The following is a 21253-nucleotide window of genomic DNA, read 5'->3' as shown; positions in this document are numbered from 1 at the left end:
ACGTCTTTAATGACTATGTCGGAATAGAGTCACCCTGATATTGCACATGACATGAACACAGGATGGAATTACAGAATGGTCAGTCTGAATTCTGGATTTATCTATCGGCCCATTTGAAATGTGATTTTGCTCTGAGGAATACATACAGCCTGAAGAACAACAGGTCCATGTGGCATGAAAGAGCAGAACAYTACACAAGACAATATAACAGTAGGGACTAACTACAAACTACAGCTTCAAGTCTCTTTATTTAGAGCTTCTAACAGTTGTGTCTGCTTTAATTTCACCCTCCTTTAGAGTGAACAGAGTACAGCCAGGATGTCTTCTCATCTTTGCTGCGTGTCCTGAAAGCCTGCTGCCCAGGTGCTCTTCTGCAATGAAGCAGGCACTACTCAGGGAAGGAAAACCTATCGCAGTCATTTATAGCCTGATTCTCACGTGTCTCTGCTAGTATCTCTATGAGCACGAGCTAATACTGAGCTGTTCTACCTTCCAAAAAGTAGCTGTTGCCTCTCCTCTGGGAACTGGCATCATAAGGGTTCTCCAGCTGTTTCCAGTATTTCTGCCACCTCTCTGTCACACAGCAGTTTCGCTGGGGACGCTGCTTGCCTGTGTGTGAGGAGGGGGCTCAGGGACACCAAGGCATTGCTCAGGTGGATGGTTAAGGTGTTTTCTGCACGCTACCAAGTGAATGTAAGAAAGGATGCCCCTATTTAGGTACTTAACATGGGTTTTTTTGCATGATAACTCCTGCGGGTCAGTTGTAGTCCCTATAAAAGCACTACGTTATTGCTCAGTTTAAAAGGAYACACACTTTCCCTAAATATTTACCACTCTGTAACACCACAAATATCGCAGCAATCACACACAAAGCAAACACATAAATAAACAAATTACAGCGTTAAGCCCTCTTCTGCCAATTTCCTAATTGATTTTATTTTATTACAGTTTATGGATGAAATGCCTTCACTGCTGTCTAACCGCTAATGAAAGGCAACGTAAGTAACCTGGCGTTCCTCAGCTCCCCTTGCTTATGAACTGGCTTTGCCTGGTCRGGCTGCACGGTGCTTAATTAAGAGCCAGGCTTTGTATTTTTAGCWGAGCTTCTCATTCAGACTTATTTTCCAATTAAGTTCTGGCTAACTGAAGACAAGATAAACCTCTTCTTCCTTTAGAAAATCACGTATACCTCACTACATACAGTACAGAAAGTCATTAGCTAAATACGCTTTTGCTAGACTGCAGGACCCAAATACCAAATGGACATTCACAAGCACTTGAGAATGGAGGCCAGTTCCAGAATGATTACAATTAGGTTTTGCATTCAAATTTTGCCACTGTCAAGTGTTACCCCACCCCTAATGTTAGTGACTAGCTTTAACAGCAGATATAAATATAAATTAAGAGCTCTGATTCCGAYTTTTTAAAGAACTAGAAACACAGCTGACTAGGGCAGTCTTCCTTTTGGAAGGATAATGCATTTTGTGATTGAGTTTCTCTCTGAAAGTCAATCTGAGGTAACGCTGCTACAACAAACATGCGGTGCAGCAGTTAGTCAGAAAGCTGAAGTCTCAGTCTTTGCATAGAGCATAACATGAACGAGCATTCAATAAAAAATCCTACTGATTCCATTGGCTCATCCCCAGCTTATGATGAGTTATTTAGACATCAATGTTCCCAAAGCTAAGACCAGTATATTATAAAAAAGTAAATATTTTTATCCTCGAACAATCCATAAGTAACTTTTATTACTTGTATTCCTGACAAATTTTTAGACTCTTGCTCTTCTGATCATAAAATCCATATTCACAAGATTGCTTTTTTAAAAGTAATATAATAGCTATTACTTCAAATGCCGTTTCATAGACAGCATTGACACACAGAGTTTCAACAACAGGATAATAACAAAATAACTCAGTGTAACAGTTATCGTTGCAGAGGATAGTGCAAATAAAATTCAAGTTGCCATTTCTGAATAATGGTGAACTCTGCAGCCTTTGCAGTTATAATTACAGGTAAGAGGCAACAAGAGTAGTTGTTTTTTGAGACCAATTCACGTAAAGAATAAGCTCTACATCCTCTATAAAAATAGGAAAATAGTTTTCCACAAAAAGGTACCTCCTAGCAATAAATAAATAAATAAATAAACAAACAAATAAATAAAAGCATGCTTTACTATTAAAGTGATCTTCCTACATTTTAATTGACTCCTGAATTTGAAACATTTAAAGAAAGCATTTTTTTGGCTAGCTAAGTTTAGTACCTAAGGGCATAAGGATACAATTACATATTAAGTGAAGAAAAAAAGTTATATAAAAACTTAAATAAAAACTGAAGACTTATGAAAAGATCTGTGTTATACAGAATTACACTTAAGGGGGATCCCCTAAAACAGTAGTTTTCAGTAGTAGTTTCAATCTTTCTGCAGACACTTTGGACTTCTTGAAAAACTTATAAGAGGTCTGCAAAATATAATAAAGAAAGGAAACGTCTTGTCAATAGTCTTCAACTTATAACCAAGAAGTGCACTCATGCACTGGAAATTTCTAGGAAGGTCATAAATCATGAGAGATTGCAAATCATTAAGGGATTAGAACCCAAAAGCACTTTTTTTTCTGCTGTTCAGTAAAACATTATCACAAAATGTCATACTTCATCATGTGGAAAACAAATCATCACATTCTAATGACTGTGATCAGGAGGGGCTACATGAGGAGGGGCAACAGAATGAAAGGATTCATCAAATTCCTTATTCATCAGATTTCCAATCACGGGACAAGTCCTCTCCTTTCCCTTGAAGAGAATGCAAAAAAAAAAAAAGCCAGGAAGAGGGGAGGATTTATTATATGGCTCCTACAGCACCTCATTTCTTACCTGTCCACATCTGCAGTGCAAAATCCCATAGGCAGGAAGCAGAAGAACAGAAGGGAAGAGGGATCTGTGGGACCTTTTCTATGTTTGCATATAGTTGTTCCCTAAGCAAGCAGGAAAGCAGGGTTCCTGTTCAGAAAAGGCAAACAAATGTTCYGGAATCGGGCGAGAAGCTGGGGAGCCCGAGGCCTGGGAGGGATCCGCGAGGAAAGCGTGGAGCGAGCTGGACTCGAGGCAGATGGAAGTGACTTCCCGCTGAGCCCRACACATTTATCCAGCTGTGGCCTCTCTGATTCCTGTTCTGCCCCCCTTTCCAAAGTCTTTAATCACGTACACGGATCCCCATTCCACTTCCATATCCTCCCACCCCACGTACCCACATGTTAGTGCCTCTCTCCGGTCACTCGCACACGACACTGGGAATTCATCCCTCCATGGCACACAGGAACACACTTCTCTCCTGCTTTTCCGAAACAAGGACAAGATTCCCTCCTGGCCTCCCGCTTACCTACTAGCTTAACCCTGAGAATGGGAGTAGGACAAATTAACTGAACGTGCACATCTCAAAAAACTGAAAGGCAGCTTCACAATTACGCAAGKTTGCGAGAGATTTTTAGCTACATAGTACAACAGCGTGCACACAGATTTCTTTTCCATATATGTATCAAAACAGACAAATAAGAAATATGGAACAAGAATGGCCAGAGCATGCCAAATTAACTTGAACTTCTGTTTAAAATGCTGCTGTAAATACATTTTTTTTCTCCAATATCTTAAGTTACATAAAATACACCAGACCAACTTTAGATGCCCCTAACAACTGATTTCTTCAAGACAAACACAAATTCCTACCATTTGAATTAGGTCTATATGTGACACACCACCATGATTCCTAACATAAAGATGCAAAATATATTGGAAAAAGCAAGATCTCCACAAATTTCTTTTTGTGGTACTTGTATGATCCTGAGGGCAATGGGGAATAACTAAGGGCAACTAAAAGTATTGATAATACAAACACCTTAAAAGACTAGAAAAAAAATCAGGAGGAACAAATGACATGAGGACAAAGAAGATTCTTTATAATGTAAAATCACCATTCTGGGAGCTTACATAAATTAAAGAGAAGCTGGTCAAAGAGAACTGGGATTTTTTTTAAAGTAGCAAATAGAGATTATAGTAAGACATGTTAAGACATGTTAATACTTGCAAGGTTTATGTATGTTAGCAATAATAGGACAGAAAATTTTAAAATCTATTTTTCTGGCAACGTGAAATTGGATATGCGATCCCAGATGGTCTGAGGTTGGAAGGGACCTCTGGAGATCATCTGGTTCAAACACCCGGCTCATCCACAAAACAGACAGGTATTTTTAGCTAGTGGAGCTGAGTTTAGTGTTTGTGTGATGGGAATCCAAGACTTGATACTCRCTGCTCAGACAACTCCATGTTCTAGTCATGAGATGACATGGCAAGGAGGGGTGGAGACCAGCAACATTCAAAGGCTATCACGGCATGAAGCCTGATGATTCCCTCACTGCCCTGAGAGAGCGGAGCAGGAGCAGGAGAGGACTAGGCCCCCTAGGCTGCTCCTCCTGGCTCCCCTCTGGGCACCTCATCACTCCTTGCTGGAGGAGAGGCCCGCRGGAAGCTGCAAACACTGGGAGCAGGAGCCCTCCTCTTCCTCGACACACACTCCACAAGGGCCATTCCCACCTTCTCAGGTCAACAGAATGTTACCAGCCCTCAACCTATTTCACAAACTACCACATGATCGAACTCATAATCGAAAACACTACAGCCCAGCAGCCGCTCAGCTTCTCATAGCCCTGCACATCCCCAAGGGGTTGTGCACTGCATTTTAGGAATGAGACCACTCTGGGTGCTTCCAAGGTGTAATGATGTCCCCTACTCCACCCCTCCTCCCAGAGCTTCTGGTTGCTGTGTAAATCATTCCTGCTACTTTATCTGATTTCCTCTGGGATTAACTTTAGGTTCTGCTACTGCTTTTAGCTTTCCAAAGTATTTCCATTGCCCCCAGCTTTCTAAACACAAGTAAAATGGTCCAGTCACCCACAACATCACTGTCTGAACAAATGAACAAAAAGAAGGAGAAACATAAAGTGTGCAGATGTAGAAAAACTATCCAGTCAATATTTGGTCACGTTTGAAAATTCATCTTCAAAMATCAAGGGCTACAAACTTTTATTTGAAAAAAAGCTGTAAAACTGCAGAATATATARGGCTGAGGACTGGATATTGGCCACAGCCGGCCCAGGACAAGTGGGGTTTTCAGGATCTGTGAACAGGGAGATATTGTGCACTAGGAAAGTGACTGCCCCAGAGCTATTGCACACCAAGTGCAGCCTGCTGCCACCTTGCAGGGCATCTAAGCCAAGCAAATCAGCGACCATTTGGCCCCTTGTTCTKCTATTCTGAGAAGCAGGGAGCTATCATCCCCTGACTAAACACTTCCACATATCCCAACAGCAGCARCATTACCACCCATGAGCTCCACAGGAGCAGGCTGCTTCCGTGACAGGCAGGAGCTCTGGGATCCAGGTCTGTGCTCCGGGCTCAGTGGGTGCTGTGGGAGCGGGGCAAACGTGGAGAGGAACGGGATCTTTGTCCCGCAAGCCCTGCCGTGGTTAGAAAGAACAGCCATGAATTTCAGCCCTCCTGAGCAGCAGGAGTGGCTGCAMTGGAGCAGCCTCCCGCTCTCTGCTGCGAGACACTGCCGACAGCGGCTCGGGGGCATGTGGCCGCAGTGACAGCCAGGGCTCCTGCTGGGAGATCCTGCGGGGACTCCTCAGAGTCAGCACTGGGTCTGATTTAACTGATTGCTTTCCTATTATCATCCCAAAGCTTTATCACTGTGCTGTTTTTCCTCCTTTTCTGACTATATTTCAACATATTTAGAAATACGTTGACCAGCAGAAGTGCCAGTAYAAATCTTTGTGAGACGGCATCTTTAAAATCACCCCCTGGTTTCTCTACTGTTGCTTATCCTGTGACCATTCACTGACCCTCAAAAAAGTTTTCTTCAGTAACCCAATTCTTCACTGTGGCAACAGTCTTTGGTGAGGAACCTTTTTTTTTTTTTGAAGGTTTTTCGATCGCCTTATGCATCTATCTGTTTATTCTTTCAAATAATTAATGAAACTCCAAGATAAAACTTYCCCGCACAGAAGCCAAGAGGATGGCTGTCTAATATAGTTATCCATGTTCCTATTAATTATATCCTTTATCATACTGTCACTTTGCCTGTCATGGAAGCCACACTTATTAGTTCAAGATCATCCCTAGAGCCCTTTTAAAGACTGGTGTCACATTTGCTGGTTTCCATCCCTCTGTTATCAAGGCTAATTTAAGTGATAGATTACACAACCCAGCTCTTGGTTCAGCAATTTCATTTCTGACTTCCCCTAGGACTACTGAATGAACAACATGTTATCCTGCAATTTGTTCATGTTTGTTCAATCATTTTGCCCCAAAATGTCTTTTATTGACATTTTAGATCTGAGACATTCCTTAATTCCTTATAATAGCTTTGGAGTGGGGATATGCCTAACCTTCCTGTGATAAACTCCGCTAGTGCAAAGAATTCTTCCTTTTTTTCTTTTTCCTGATACGGCTTCATCATCTTTTTTTTCTCTTTATCTCCTGATAACACATTAGCCTCACAACCCAACCACCTACGAGAACRGATCTACACTTAACTTGCCAGAGTTGTGCATTTTGCTGTTTTGCTGGTTTGTATTTCACATTCTGAACAATGTCTATTTGTTTCTATYTAGTTCTGCTCTTCAGTTGTGCCAGACAATTCTTGCCTAATTGGGCTCAAATCAAAAAGCAACTCTCTGTGCTTCCTCATAGTCYACCTTGTTAACTGATCCTTTTTATTTTTCATTTAAATTGTTTCTTCATATCCATGTAATTYCTGTTTTTAAAGTAAGCAATATTGGAATGGGAGGTTTGTCTTTTWTTCTCCTACAAGCATGACAAATTTGAGCATGCTCTGAGATACCCYTATTGAAAGGCTCTTCCATAGATACTTCTTGAACGAAGTCTTTATGTGCTGCTCCGAACTAAATCTATGGCTGTCTCTCTTGTGGATTCTCAAGCTAATTTCCTCAAAAAGTAGTTCTTTATGGTACCTAAAAATACAGTCTGTGCATGATGGCTACCGTTAAATTTATCCAGCCTATATATAGATAACTGAGAACTCTCACTGTGATCAAGCTTTCTGGTGGTAGAGCTTCTCTAGTCTCCTTCAGCATTTCACAGCTGCCCTCTCCATCCCATCAACCAGTTCAGAGCTCTTACTAGACTTCTCCTATAAAGGTACAGAATCATTTGTAATCATGTTCTGTAGTATATGTTGATAAAATCAACTTTTTTTTGACTACGTTATCTTTAGCACATATAGTGCCATCTGTTTGCACAGCCTCTTTATCATCTCTACACCAGCTTATATGCCAATACATCAGTGTTGCTTTGTCAGAAAAAAAGAGCTACTTCCAGAAAGAAGGCAACATACCTGGGGAAATCCTGATGCAACTCATGCTTACCACTCTTTTGAAGAGTCATTATCTCCAAGGCACCAGGAAAGCTGAGCATTATGAGACAAGAATGTACCTAGGTACCACATCAGAATGAGTGTAGGTGCCTTCTCAACAGAGAATCAGATGGCATTTGAGAAAGGGGCAACCAACAGGATTGCTGGAACAATTGCTTGTGGTCATTCAAGATTTCAGGAGCAAGAGATGCTGTGTCAGGAAGGGAATGCGCTAAGGAATGGATGAACACTGAGGAAGTATAGAAAGACCTTTTTCCTTCTGCACACACTGGAGAACTTTGAAATATTCATGTTACTTCGTTCTCTCACGAGGAAGGAGAGTCTGTTCTTACTGCTGGGGAGAAGCTGTGGGAAGGAGGCTTTCAGGGCAAAATCCAACAGCTACTGACTTGGGACTGACAGCTGAGAAGGCCTCTGTGGTCAGCATTTTATCTGCGGGCTGCAGCTCACCTCTGCCTCCCCTTTTGTGAGGCCTCTTTTTGTAGCACCTTCCTTCTGCATGAAATACGATGTGAYGTGAGGCAAAGTAGAATCCAACAGATACCCTACAGTATCCAATGGATATACATTATTTATTTAAACTACCACAGATCTTATGAAGCCTCACCCTGGACCCATTTCCATTTGTTTGGGCCATGAACAAACACAGAACAAAAAGTCAACGTGCTTGAATTCTACACACAGGAGACAAGAGAGAGATTATGGCAGAGTACAAAGGCAGTGACACAGTACGACTGTGATAAGCATTGGTATTAATGTATTTGCAATATACCTCGTGTCTAGTTGGCTTGTTTTAACCTTTGAGGTACATAAAACACTAAGAGGATTTTAAAGGAAGATAGTGAGCAGTTCTGTTTATGAAGAAGTCAACCAATGTATGAGAAGCAGCTGAAGAGAAAGTATCCAGTGTCGTCTGAAAATTTTAACGACTGAGTGATGGAAGCTGGCATCACATGTTGATCAAAATCAGTGTCAACCTCTTGATACTGAAGAAGAGATATCAGGTAGAAGTAGTCTTGATGGGCCTTGAAAACAAAGACAGATAGCTTATCTTTATTGCTTTAAATTGGAGGATGGGATTGAAACAGCCAAATGAGTGAGTTTGGAAATTTACAGTAGCACTTCGAATACATAATGAACGTGGCAAGACTGCATTCATCCAGGCAAAAGAAAAAGATTTTCTAATAAAGATATGATCCACAGAAAACCTGGATGAGAAATATAATTGTCTGACAGAGAGGGAAGAGGAAATCCTTAGAGGGGTTGAAAAAAACGATTTCCAAAACTCAGATTTAGCCTAGATTTGATGACTTAAAACAAAACAACAGCATGATGGTGTCATTTACAGAGGATGCAGGGAAGCTTTATGAGGACTTCAACCTAAATTTGAAAAAAGTGCCAACAAAGAACTGAACTGGAAATGAAGAATTGAGGACACTACCAAAGAAAGTTTTCATGCATTACATCCGCTTAGGAGTGGATACGAGACTGGGAGGCGGTATATGAAGTGACACATAAAACATTGTTTTTCCTATAAACGCTGTGCAACCAGAAAATTCTTCCATGTCACATTTAGCACTAACTTATTGCTACCTATACTGCCACGTTTTGACTTTCAAGGACCGAAGAAAAACAATGTTCATGACATTTGTTATGATGGGTGCCTCCTCCGACATAAACAAAAATAAACCATGCCACATCCAGCTTGAAGACAGGACAGCGGGGATACAAGCCAAGCACAAACAACAGCAGAGAAAAAGAATGTACAGCTTCAACTTACAATAATGAACATGCTGAATGCTCAGGCACATTCCTTTGCTTCTTGTTCCTAGTGTACAGAACCAGAGCTATCATCTCCATTTGCCGCTATAGGAAACTTACTCTCTCTTGCTGCAGTCTGGTATCTCCAGCTCCTGAAGTATTCCCAAGCCTGCATAACGGTGCCCGTAGAGCAAATGCCGACTCTCTAAATTCCACCAGCATCAGCTATTTTTCTTGCTATCTGCTTTCTCGGTGTTTTTCTACTTCCAGGTCTTTAAAATAGGTACTTGGCATCATAGCAAGCATTAACAGTCACTAGAATTGCCTACATCCCTCTTCTCCCCTCTAACTAGGTCTGTCCTGGGACACTTCTTTGATTTGGTTGGGAGGGTCCTAGGGGTTGGGGGGGGAGTTGTAGTCACCTAATTTCCCCTCTCCTTTCCTTTTTTCCCATTTGATTTAGTTCAAGTAAGAATAAATACAGCTAAAAGGTGAAAACTATCAAGTTTCAGCAATGTAAAGAGAAAATATGCTGATTAAGATTTCTTCAGTAAAAAAAGTAATGATTTTTAAAAAGAAACATCCAGTATTCTCAAATCTTCATTTAATTTTATAGAGAAACATCTCAGAAAGGGCACTCAACTTTTTAAACCAGAACTTTCAAAATTCCCATTCTGTAAGGAAAACAATGTAATTGTGCTTTGCGCACCATTCAAAATTGATACATTTCAAAATCTTTAAGTTCTGTATTTGAACAAGAAATTCTGGCTTCTGTTTAGCATGAATAATAGTTCACTATAGATAACCCACTATCCTCTGTTAAGTTACCCTCTTAAGTTTTAACTGTCACATTGAACCCTCCAATTATACAGAGAGTTCACAGCTGGTCACTGACTATTCTTCAAAGCTCAAATGCTCATCACTAATACAATACAATCTTAGAGGAAAAACAAAAAAAAATCCTGAAAGTATTAAACAAAAGAGATGTATAACTTAAATCTATCATATACTCAGTGCATTGAGAAATGCCAGCAGCTAAGCATTCAGTTCTCTGTTCAGAAATACCTTCTTCATCCATTTCCCTTTTTATTTCAGTAAGAATCTCTATTCTACTTTCTTCTTTGGTCTTAATTTTTCTTCAGATTACTTTCATTTCAGGCTGTTCTGTGTCAAACAAACAAAATCCTGTCTTCTTTAATCTTATTCTCTGCATTCCTGCTCTGTGGGGAAGAACCTCTAATTGCCCCAACATGCAACTGTTCCAAACTTTTCTCTGCCATTAACAGTTATTCACAAATTCAGCATCATGTCCAGTTCTTCCATCTTTCAAATCCTGAGACCCCTTTGTATCTGAATACCAGAGAGGAAATACAGAATGACCAAAAAAAAAAAAAAGGGCGGGGGGGGGAGGAGATGGAGTTTATAATATCACTTTAGTTATGCAGGGAAAACACCTACACGCAGTTTTTGCTCATTTGGATATAAAAACAGGAATCATAGCAATGACTGTACCCATAGCTACAGGAAAAGAACTTCCTCCTTAATCCAAGTGTGGATATTTATAGTTATTTTGGGTAAATCCACTGGCATATGATATAGGTAATTATTACCAATTAAGCACAGAGTACTTTGGTACAATAAGATACGTAGTTTCTCTTAAAAAAGATTACAGTTAATCCACATGCATGATTAAATTCACTCAAAATGCCAGATCCGTTTAGTTTAATTTAGTCAAGTTACACTGACACAAATATAAACACACATTTATTAACTTTTCAGTATTCCACTCAGCAGAAGACAATTATGTTAGTAAACTTGTTTGCAATACCTACACAAATACTGGCAGTATAAATAGGTTTTTATAGATCTATACATTTTGAAAAGGTTATGGGAAGAAGTGAAGAGCAAATCAGAGGCATGGCATTTTTGAAAACAAGACAATTTTCCATTTCCTACCTAACAGCAGTACTGCTGGACTTCAGGTTCACRTGGTAAATTAGTTGAGAATAATGAAATCCCTATTGGGAATATTGCATATAATTTTCCAGAAAGAACAGAAGTCACATATAAGCCAGAGCTCTCAATTCATCTTTTTTATCCTTAGCAGTATGTGAATATCAGAAAAGACTAACTATTGAAAAATTCAATCATTTCAGTGTACTTACAGCTGAATTTTCTCATCATGTGATCAACTATCCACAAAGCCTCAGGGCCATTAAGAAGTTTTGAGGAATATATTATTTGGTACTGCCAAGAAAACATAATTAAAAGAATACATGTAAATGGTAATAATTTTCTAAATGGGAATGTTTTAGGACTATTTCATGTCCGAATTACATTTGGAGGAAAAGCAGGACTTACATTATCCCATAAGGCAGGTTCCAGCACAATCAATGACACACTGACAGTATGCACAGTAAGGAGTCACAGTAGGGTCCTGATCTTGCAATTGTATTTTCACAAACAGAACCCTGTACAATGGCAGAATCTCCTTAATTTCAATAGGGCCCTACCCACACATGACCAGTTACAGAGTCCACCTATGTGGGAGTAGCAACAGTGAGAACAGGACCTGCCTCTTCACACACCTGCAAAAATATTGGGGAAAAAAATAGATTACTAATGTGCAGCAAAACCTTCTGATACCTGGTTTTATTATAGCATTTGGCACATAATAAAGAAATTCTGTACRTTTTTAAGTTGCATATTATTTATAGAACTTTCTAATTCCCTTTTTTACAAAAACGTTGGATTAAAATTGCTTAAGAATTCTGTATGTTCTGCCAGAACATAATGGGAGCCTTTACTGATATATATCTTAAATACTAATTTAGATGTATTTTTCATTATCGTCTTCTAGAAATTAATTATCCTAGTTTCTCTGGTCTACTAAGTGGTTGTTTAGTGTTTAAGACTGCTTAAAGGCTGACCAAAACATATTTCAGTGCACAGGGATGTGAATTTATAGAGGTCTTTATGATGGTGAAAGGATCTGATCACACAGAATAACATAGATAAATCATAGATTTCTGACAATACATGRTAAAGAGTAGTTCAGCAGCAGACATTTTAGATTAAAATATGTCAACTTTTTTAAACAACAAAAAAAAAACKTAGGAAGTCAACTATCATCAACTACTTGCTAAATTTAAGCTCTTTTTGAATATTTAAAATTCAGGAAGCACAAAATATAATATTAAACCTGTATATATCAGTGCTTTGCTGTTGATACAGCACTTAACATGCAGAATTTAACCTTACTATTCTTTTTAAAAACATATTTTTGCATGAAAAATATCAGTTACAATGTTTTATATATTATAAACTATTTAAAACAGGGGAGCCACGGGTTCCATGGTATCATATTTAACTGGTGTCACTATGCAAGAGGTACTGGCGATAAAAACTACAAAAATATCCAGGACATCCTAGAATCCTGCAGGAGACAGATATATACACCACAGAGATTTTAAGACATATATACTATCACAGAAGAATCTATATTGCTCTAAGTAAACAAGGTGGAAAGATTTAAGACTCCAGCAAAAGAGACAAAGGTCTCATAGAGATGAAACACTCTATGATTGATTGAATTGCCAGTAATTCCTCTAATGTCTTTATTTTTGTGAAACATGAAAACAAACATGGAAAAAAAAGCATAATTCCAAGAAGGCTATCAGTTTTTTGCTCTATACCAGGCTGATAGCTTTCAACTGGGCAGGAGGATAAACACAAATTTTGAAATGTACATTTTATTGCAGTTGCCCAATAATTATTGAAGTCTGTTTTAATTTACATTTGATATGGATGACTCTTAGTTTCCTGTCATTCTAAGAAACTCCACTATTTCTGAAGAACAGTGCCATCAAYTGAACTTTATTTTAAAAAGCCTTATGTGAAATCTTGAGCCCCTGTCTAAGGTTACACAGAAAATTCAGTAATATTAAACAAACACCTGCCAATTTAGTACTACCTACCTGAGCCTGTGAAGTGAATGAGTCAGTCCTTCAGTCACGTGCAATCTGTCCATTTCTCACTGCACAAGAAGAACAGACCCATGAGACTTCTTGGAACAATCAGTTTTCCTGGAGTCTATGATCATGCAGCTAGAAATTTAGCATTTTCTCAAGATACAATGGAATATRGTAGCTTTATGCAGCCAGACCCTAATATTGTTTTCTGCCTCTTTGCCCAGCTCCTGACCTTTYCTCCCAAAGGAAGTCAGCTGGAGTACAGCACTTGCTTCCTGCACAGTTCCAGAAGTGTAGGGTGTAGACTGTAGGATGGGTCAGCAACCCAAAGCTGGAGCCCAAACTACAGCTAGTTTCTTGGGAGTGCTTAAATATATCACAAATTTGACAGTTTAACAAACGGCTCAGCTGCTGACACCCAAACATGTAAAGAAATGAAACACTAAAGCTGCTTTCAACAGTTCCCTTCTCCAATGTGAACAGGAAMAAGGGGGATCTAATTCAGGTACAGAGACGACCATAAAACTGAAGGATTAGCAAGTGGTTTGGGAGTGTAGGAGACCTACCAAAAACAAGCTGTTTCCTGACTCCTAGTAGGACTAAAAAAATGTATCCACCTGGTGTATGTGCCTCAAACACAATTCTGCAGTAATCCAAAGCAGACGCCACCCCAGCTGCTTTTCCTTTCCCCTCTGAACAGATTTCCCCAAGTTCCTGCACAACACCCCAACTTCTGATGATTAGGGGACCGAGAGGAAGCTCCTAACAGTGCTAGATCTGAAATACACGTGCCCTGACCTGAACTACATGTGCCCTGACCAATGGTGGACCAATGAAACATGCTGCCTGGCAAGTCAACAGGTTGAAGAGAACAGAAAATTTCTTGGTCTGTGCTGCAGCTTTTTCTACCCTGTGGGCACTAATTTAAGACTCCTTCCTACCTGCAGCTGTTAAGTTTTACTCAAAGTGCAGAATATGTCTCTGGGAACCTCCATCCCTCAGTGCAGCTAAAATTAGCTAGTGGAATCCAAAGTTATATAGGATTGTGCTATCAGCCTCCTCATATCTTGTTTTGTTTCTGGGAGTGAAAGCACTGTAGCACAATACTGTGAAAAATAACCACTGATTTTATGTCTGTTTTTGTCAGTAATTAGTTTTATATTGTTTTTTTCATTGAGGAGTCACAGCACAAATTCAGCTATAGAACACAGATTTTTACATAGTGGTAATATGAATGAATCCAGAGAGTGTAGGAGCTGTTTCAATAAAGCTGGCTCTGTTATGGACTCTGCATAGGAGCGTAAATATGTGCTGCTTTATAACAGTAAAAATTTAAGAGAAATACAATATTCTGCGTACTTTTTTTCACCTTACCAAGACTGCAGTTGACTGTTCTTCATGCAGATCCCTGTCTCTCTTCCAATTCCATGCTGTATACCCCAAGCTTTAAGAGAAGTTCAGAGATACAGATTTCAAGAACAGAACCATGATATAAATCTTAATGAATCTATTTGGTATAGTTTGACCCTTTAAAAAAAAAAATAAAAATAAAAGTAATGTTTATTAAAGAATCACCTTAAAATCCTGATCCTGCCATTTGGATCCTGATATTCCCTAATTTAGGAAATAATTTTAATAGTATGTATATCCTTTTTCCCTTTCTCATAGTTACACTTGCAGTGCTAGTCTTCCCCTTTCTATTGCTCCAATATTAAACTTGAATTTGTGTGTGTCTGGCAGAAGAGGCATAGTTGAAATCAGAGGAATTTATTTGCTCTTGGATTCCAACAACTGATGAAAGAAGGAAAAAGACTGAAAAAGTATAATGACCTGTCCAAAACTCCCATAAAAAGAAAAGAGACAAAGAATAGTCAGTAATAGTCAGTGTGGAAAAGTTAATAGAAAACTGGACATTAGAGGAAAGGTTAGCAGGAAGCAATGTGCATGATAAGACTCAGGGAAGTGAAAGTGCTTTAACTGAAAAGGATATGGAATAAAAGAAACAAAATTATCTTCTTAGCAGAGCACTTGGAATGAGATTCTCAGAATAGTTCAACACTGACCTATCTCTTCTTCTAATTAAGTAAAACATATATACATAGTGTGTGTATGGAATTGATATGTATATATCAATTCCAAATATATTTAAATAAATTAGAACTTTTAAGTATGTGTTTAAGCATACACAGAATTTAAATTCAGCTCTGCAAACCAGCTGAAAACAAGTTTAAACTAAAAAATTCAAGTCATCTTGTAATCATTCAGTATGTCTGTACTGTCAAGCACACTGTCAAATCCAAGCCCCAACTCCTCACTCTGCTTATTTGCTGACTCACCCTTTGGCTCTAGCCTGAATCCAACCTCTTGGTTATCAGCTAGGCAAACTCAAGCACAAAATGCAAGGGACTAACTTGGATTCAGACTTCTTTCAGAGGCAGTGCTCATGCAAGTGTTGTGCTTTATGTACGAGCTTAACTGTTTACTGAAGCAGAATGTAAATAATTAAGCGCTTAACATTAACTTAATTGAAGAAACAGGTCCCAAAAATGAAACAAAAGAAAGGGCTGAGAAAGAAAAAAAAGGAAGGGACTGTTGAATCTGCATTAAAAATAAATGACCTCTGGGTTATATCTCAAAGCACTCTGCCTGAAATCCAGTGCTTCTTTTTGGCTTAAGTTTTCAATCTTATTTTTAATACACTAAATGGTAAATAACTCCAGCAAAGGTTAAATTAGTTCAGGGGCTGATGATACTAAAGCAATTCTTAACACAGGATGTAGCCAAGTTATTAGTTTAATGGTTTCACCATCTTTTCTCCACGTTTAAACACACTTTTACCTCCAAGCTCCATTTGGTAAATAGCTGGGAGAGGGTTAATCTCCACTGTTCCAATCTCTATGGTAACAACCATAGAGATAGGAGGAAATGTGGAAATCATAAGCGGCTAGAAAGGTTCTCTGCCTTTTATTCCTTTACTCTGAAATACAGTAACTACAGGAAAAAGAAAGTTGAGTCCCTCAGATTGGTAAGTGAAACAAAAAAAAAGTCTGGGACATCTCTCAGGGTCCTGTGAGCTTCTGGTCACTGTGATCCATCTCCTGAACTACAGATCATTCTCTGCCCCATTACTTTAAGTTATTCCTTATCTAAMTGATCAGAAAGCTGATATCAGCACTCAACAACTGTATTTTGTGTGTGTATATATGTAGTTATTCCATCTTTTACATTCCTCTGTAAAAAAAAAAAATAGAATCAAACACCCTGCTTTTAAGATTCAGCTTTGAAGCTCAGATTTCAAATATCTCCAGAAACTGGGAAGCTAAAGCAGCAAATGAACAGCTTACATCAAGCTGTCTTAAAAGAAATAAACAGAAAAAAAAAAAAGCTAGCCTTTACAGATCCCTCACCCCTGCATTAATTTCAATGGCATTTCATTTAATGAAAATGCAGGTAAATACAGGTAAATACATACCTGCAAAGTTTAAGCATTAATCTTCCAAACAGTTCCACATATCTGTGCTTTACTCCTCACAGTAGTGCTACCACTAAATYATCCATGTGAAGAGTTAAGTACATACATAGGACTAAGCCCAAAATTAAGTAATAAATAAGTTAGCTAATGAATTCAGTCCATTACTAACAGTCATTTTGAAAAGTAAAGGACAACCAGAAAGATAAAAGCTTGAGAAATTAACAACTGAAATACTTTGGCGAGAGGGGGAAATGAAGTTACAGTCCCAGCAATTACACTGTGAAAAATCTATTTTTGATACCTATTAAATAGCAGGATCAATAGTAATAAAAGAAAAAAAAATGTAGAAAATCCCCTCAATAACTTAATAATCATGGCAGCTACACTATTTTCTCACCATTTGATGAGTCCTCTTCAGTTCAAGGCTGAAGTTCATGGGTACTGTGGAGAAGATCACTTGGCAACTGCTCTGCTGTAATTAATCCAGGAATAAAGAATGGGCTTCAGTTTTCATACATGCCAAGCCAGCACTTTTCACAACCATTAAATCCACAAAAATATTAAAATATTTAAAAGTTACACTTAGGCCATTTCAGCAAAACTTTACCAGGAAATTTAAGTTTAAMAATAATTAAATATTTCTTAAATCCCCAGGAAAAAAGTGATATATTAATTATTGKAAGGCAAGCTTATAACTATGTTACAGTCACAATATGGTAAGATCTGAATATAAATATAGTAAATCCAACCTTTTTTTTACTATTACATTAGTCTTTATTAAAAATACTTATTATAAAGGCAGAAAAAAATAAACTGAAAGTTGGCTTTTGAAAAATCAAGAGGTAGTTAACAGTAAAAAATTTGCTGCAGTTTTTTCATCTAGAAGTTTATAGGAAATTTAATAAAGCAGATATAAGTCCCAGTCCAGCACATATTTCTTAACAATCCTTACTGCCAAGAGAAGCATCCCTAAATCAGCTCTATACTGGCAAATTCAGAACTCTGCTTTCACTGCTCCTGCAGTCTTACCACTGTACAAGAGTAAATGCTGTGCAGTTAGTTCTTTCTAGATTACAGCCACTATCACTGCTACCAAACTGAAATTGCCATGGTAATTGCAATCCTGTATTTGTTAGGGCAAACCAGAGCCTGAATGGCTACAGAAGAAAGAAGAAAACATACAAGTGAAAGAGGATATTCAACTGAAGTTATAAGGTTTATTAAATTGAAAGTTCAAACTTCAACTGATATCAAATTTTTAGAAAACAGTTGATTGGAGGCTCAGATTATTCTATACCAAGGCTGGCAATGTAGTATAGAAGTGAGCATAAAGAGCACGGTAAGGCTCAAATTAGGAAAAAATATAAATATAAAAATTAGGGAAAAAAATATATAGAATTCCCATTTGCGATATGATAGATATAYCATCTATACCAACACAGAATATTAAAATTATATGTAGACTGGGCAAATACTGAAAAGATTATAATAACTGCTAGATACTGATCTCGATGCAAGCACCCAGGCAAATCAAAGAATCTGACTAAAAAAGCTATAGAGTAATGACAAAATGCTAGGTATCAATATAAGAAATTTCTCTAATCATCACACACATAGGTAGGTAATCAATAAAGAAATGTGTGCCTGCGTCAGAACACAGCCCCCTSCTTTCTACCCATCCTCGGTTTAGCTATCAGCTTCTGCACCACTTGGGAAGGCAGGAATCTGGCTTTGCTTTGGCAGCCTCTGAACTACACCYAGGCAGTGCACTATACCTGAGCATGAAATCTGCAGGGTGTACTGAACTCTGTGTAAAGTACAGGAAGCTGAGGGGCATCATCTCAGTAATATCTGAGGGCTCCTGGAAGTCCCTCTCTTTTGCTCTATATTGATTTTTTTTTTCCAATTTTATATCATAAATTCAGGGCCTCAAGATTTTAAAGGCCCTAAATCCTGAAGAAATGCCTAGGTCTCCAGACCACAATCTGTGGTCAACAATTTCCCTCTTCTGACACAAGAGAAGCTGTACCACAACAGGAGGGAAAAGTTACCTTTTTCACATACAGAACTTAGAGTCTGATTCAAGTATATGGAATGAATTTACCTAGGATCTAAGGGCTATCAAAAATCTAACCACATTTTGCTTGAAGAACAAAACACATTTCTTTGACCTTGCCTCACTAATATAAATATATAACACATATATGGAGAAAAAGACATAAAATAAACTGAAAACATTCAACTGCACATAGTCCTTCCTCTGGCAACAAGGAATAGAAAACATGACTAATGTTTGTCAAGTCATTTATTACAATATTAGATGATTCTCTGACAATGTAACAAGACTCTCTGATGAGAAGAATCCACAACAGAAGACATGCACTAACAGAAGGTGCTCAGGTAGCGCTGTAATGAGCTCTGAATGAGGAAGGGAATCCATTATAGAAAGTGCAAATTTATCTCATATTTGCTACCTGCAGGGGATAAGACTTCCACCATTCTGACGAGCCCAAGTTATTTGGAATAGAAATTTAATTTAAAGAATTGACCTCACTTTTGGTGAAGCTCAGAATCCCTCTCCCTCTGTCGTGTTCCTGCTGTGACTTTTTGGCTTCACAAGCCACAGAGGAAACAAGCTGATGATCCTCACCCAGATGCTACAGCCAGAGAATGCAACAGCTACCTCATATTGCATTGGGATTGCCCAACTTTCTTACTTATTCTGCTAGTTAAATATTTAACCACTCTGATCTTCAAGTGAATATATTTGTACATTACAGAAATTTAATCCCAGTGATACAAATTGAAGAATCTGGCAAATCAAGATTTTTGTATTAGGTTCTGTTTCACGAAATTGTGAGTAATACTGAAARAAAAAAAGATTGCGAAATACACTTAATACATGCATTAACTTAAGTTTGAAACAGAAGAACATAAAAATGAATAGGAATGCTCAGTGTGCTCACATAAAATGATATATATTTCAGATTGTACAGAACTGAGGCCTATATGCATTAGGAATGGTATCTGGATCTGTGAGCAAATAATGGCTATCAGGGAATGCAAAAACAGCACCTTTATTAAAAATCTTAATGAAACCATAGAAATTATGGTCCAAAGAACAACAGTTAGAGTCAGATAAWAGAGTACATCTACAGGCTGACATTCTATCTTCTGTATCTTATTTCTATACTATGGTTGGATTAAATGGCTATTCAGATGAAAAATAATTACTAGAAATATTTTAGGGAAAAACTACACATAATCTAACCACAGAGRACTGGTATAGCTAATATTATAATTTATATTCTCCTTTCCTGCTTTTATTGATATTTCTACTGCACAGTCCCATTTTTCATATGTACACCACCCTCAAAAAATTTGAAAATATTTACTATAATTCTCCTCAGTTCAAAGGCACACTTTTTGAAATTTTCACTCATACTACTTTTAATAAATTAAGAGTGAAAATATAAATATTCTTCAAAATATTTCTATTTTCTCCTTTTTTAGCATAAAACTCTTAGGCACTGAATTTATTCTGCTGGCTAATTTTCTCTAAGGAGAAGGAAAAAAAAAAAAAAAAAAGAACTTCCCTGAACAACATCGAACTTCAAATCCGAGGAAAATATAGCAACATAAATACATAATATTAGCTATGTGATTACTTACATGTTGCTTTGCCTTGCCGTTTCACTAGGGAGCTCCAGAATTGCTTTTTTTTTTTCTCCTGACTAACAGTTCGGTTTTCGTAGCCATGATGGTCTGAGCTTTCTGAGCCCAAAAGCTTGCTGTTTTCTCCAAGTGCATCAGTTGGAGGAGGGGAAAAAAAAAAAAAAAAAAAAAGAGGGAGAGAAAAAGAGAGATTACCTCTCCTTAGAAAGCTCGCTTTGCTTGTATTTTTGACACTGCAGCCCTACAAGTAAGCAGGGGAATCATTAGCACCATTAGGCCCCGAGCCTGCGAACATTTCCCTGTAAGCCGTCCAGCTGAATTTTAACAGGACCAGCTCAAATACGCGAAGGGAGGATTTTCAAAGTCAGTGGCGAAGGGAGCTCCTGGACTCTCATTATGCACTTTCGAAAATCTTCCCCGAGTCACGGGAAGCGCGGTTTGCAAGTGTGAGGCCTCTGCGATTTACTGCTTTTATTAAGACGATGATTTCGGGGTGTAAAAGCCGGAGCCGGGAACCCTGCGGACCTGCCCGCGCTGCCGCCTCAGGTCCCCGCGCGAGGCGCGGGGTCCGCCCGGCCCGAGCACTGCTCGCAGGGACGAGCCCTCCAGCAGCCACAAGTCAAGTGCAGACTAGTGGTTTGAGCCGCCCCGTGAGGCGCCTTTGCTCGGCGCCTCGAGCAGCCCGCCACCTCCATCTCGGCCCCGCCGCCCGCCTGTGAAATGGGGCTAGGGACGCCAAGCCAACTACCAGCTACCTTGGCATAAGTCCCCCGCAGAGCCCGGGGAAGGGGGTGGCGGAAAATGAAAGTTCACGGGCGCTCCTAGGCGCTGCGCGCGGGCCGGGCGGCTCCTGGCGGAGCTGAACCTCTCCCTCCGTCAAGTTCGCTCGGCTTATTTTTTTTCAAACGCCCCGTGCACGGCCCG

At 38.8% G+C, this 21253-nt stretch overlaps 1 long non-coding RNA gene across 3 annotated transcripts in view; it reads right to left on the bottom strand.

Moving 5' to 3' along the window:
• Positions 1-20446, bottom strand: part of LOC112959323 — a 51219-nt gene extending 30773 nt beyond the window's left edge. The window contains exons 1-8 of one of the 3 annotated variants that reach the window (XR_003251598.1): positions 20327-20446; positions 17052-17126; positions 14557-14626; positions 13189-13247; positions 11573-11682; positions 11377-11458; positions 9231-9278; positions 8070-8475 (exon numbers count right to left, since the gene is read on the bottom strand). This is a non-coding gene — a long non-coding RNA (uncharacterized LOC112959323). Of the gene's footprint in view, positions 1-8069; positions 8476-9230; positions 9279-10893; positions 11459-11572; positions 11683-13188; positions 13248-14556; positions 14627-17051; positions 17127-20326 lie in introns of those variants that run through there. The other 2 variants (XR_003251596.1, XR_003251597.1) reach the window with 2 other exon arrangements.
• Positions 20447-21253: the final 807 nt, after the last annotated feature.

This window comes from Nothoprocta perdicaria, unplaced genomic scaffold (genome assembly GCF_003342845.1).
Source record: "Nothoprocta perdicaria isolate Ctin4 unplaced genomic scaffold, notPer1 scaffold_98, whole genome shotgun sequence".
In the NCBI taxonomy this organism is placed as follows: domain Eukaryota; kingdom Metazoa; phylum Chordata; class Aves; order Tinamiformes; family Tinamidae; genus Nothoprocta; species Nothoprocta perdicaria.
This window is presented reverse-complemented; position numbering and strand designations above follow the sequence as displayed.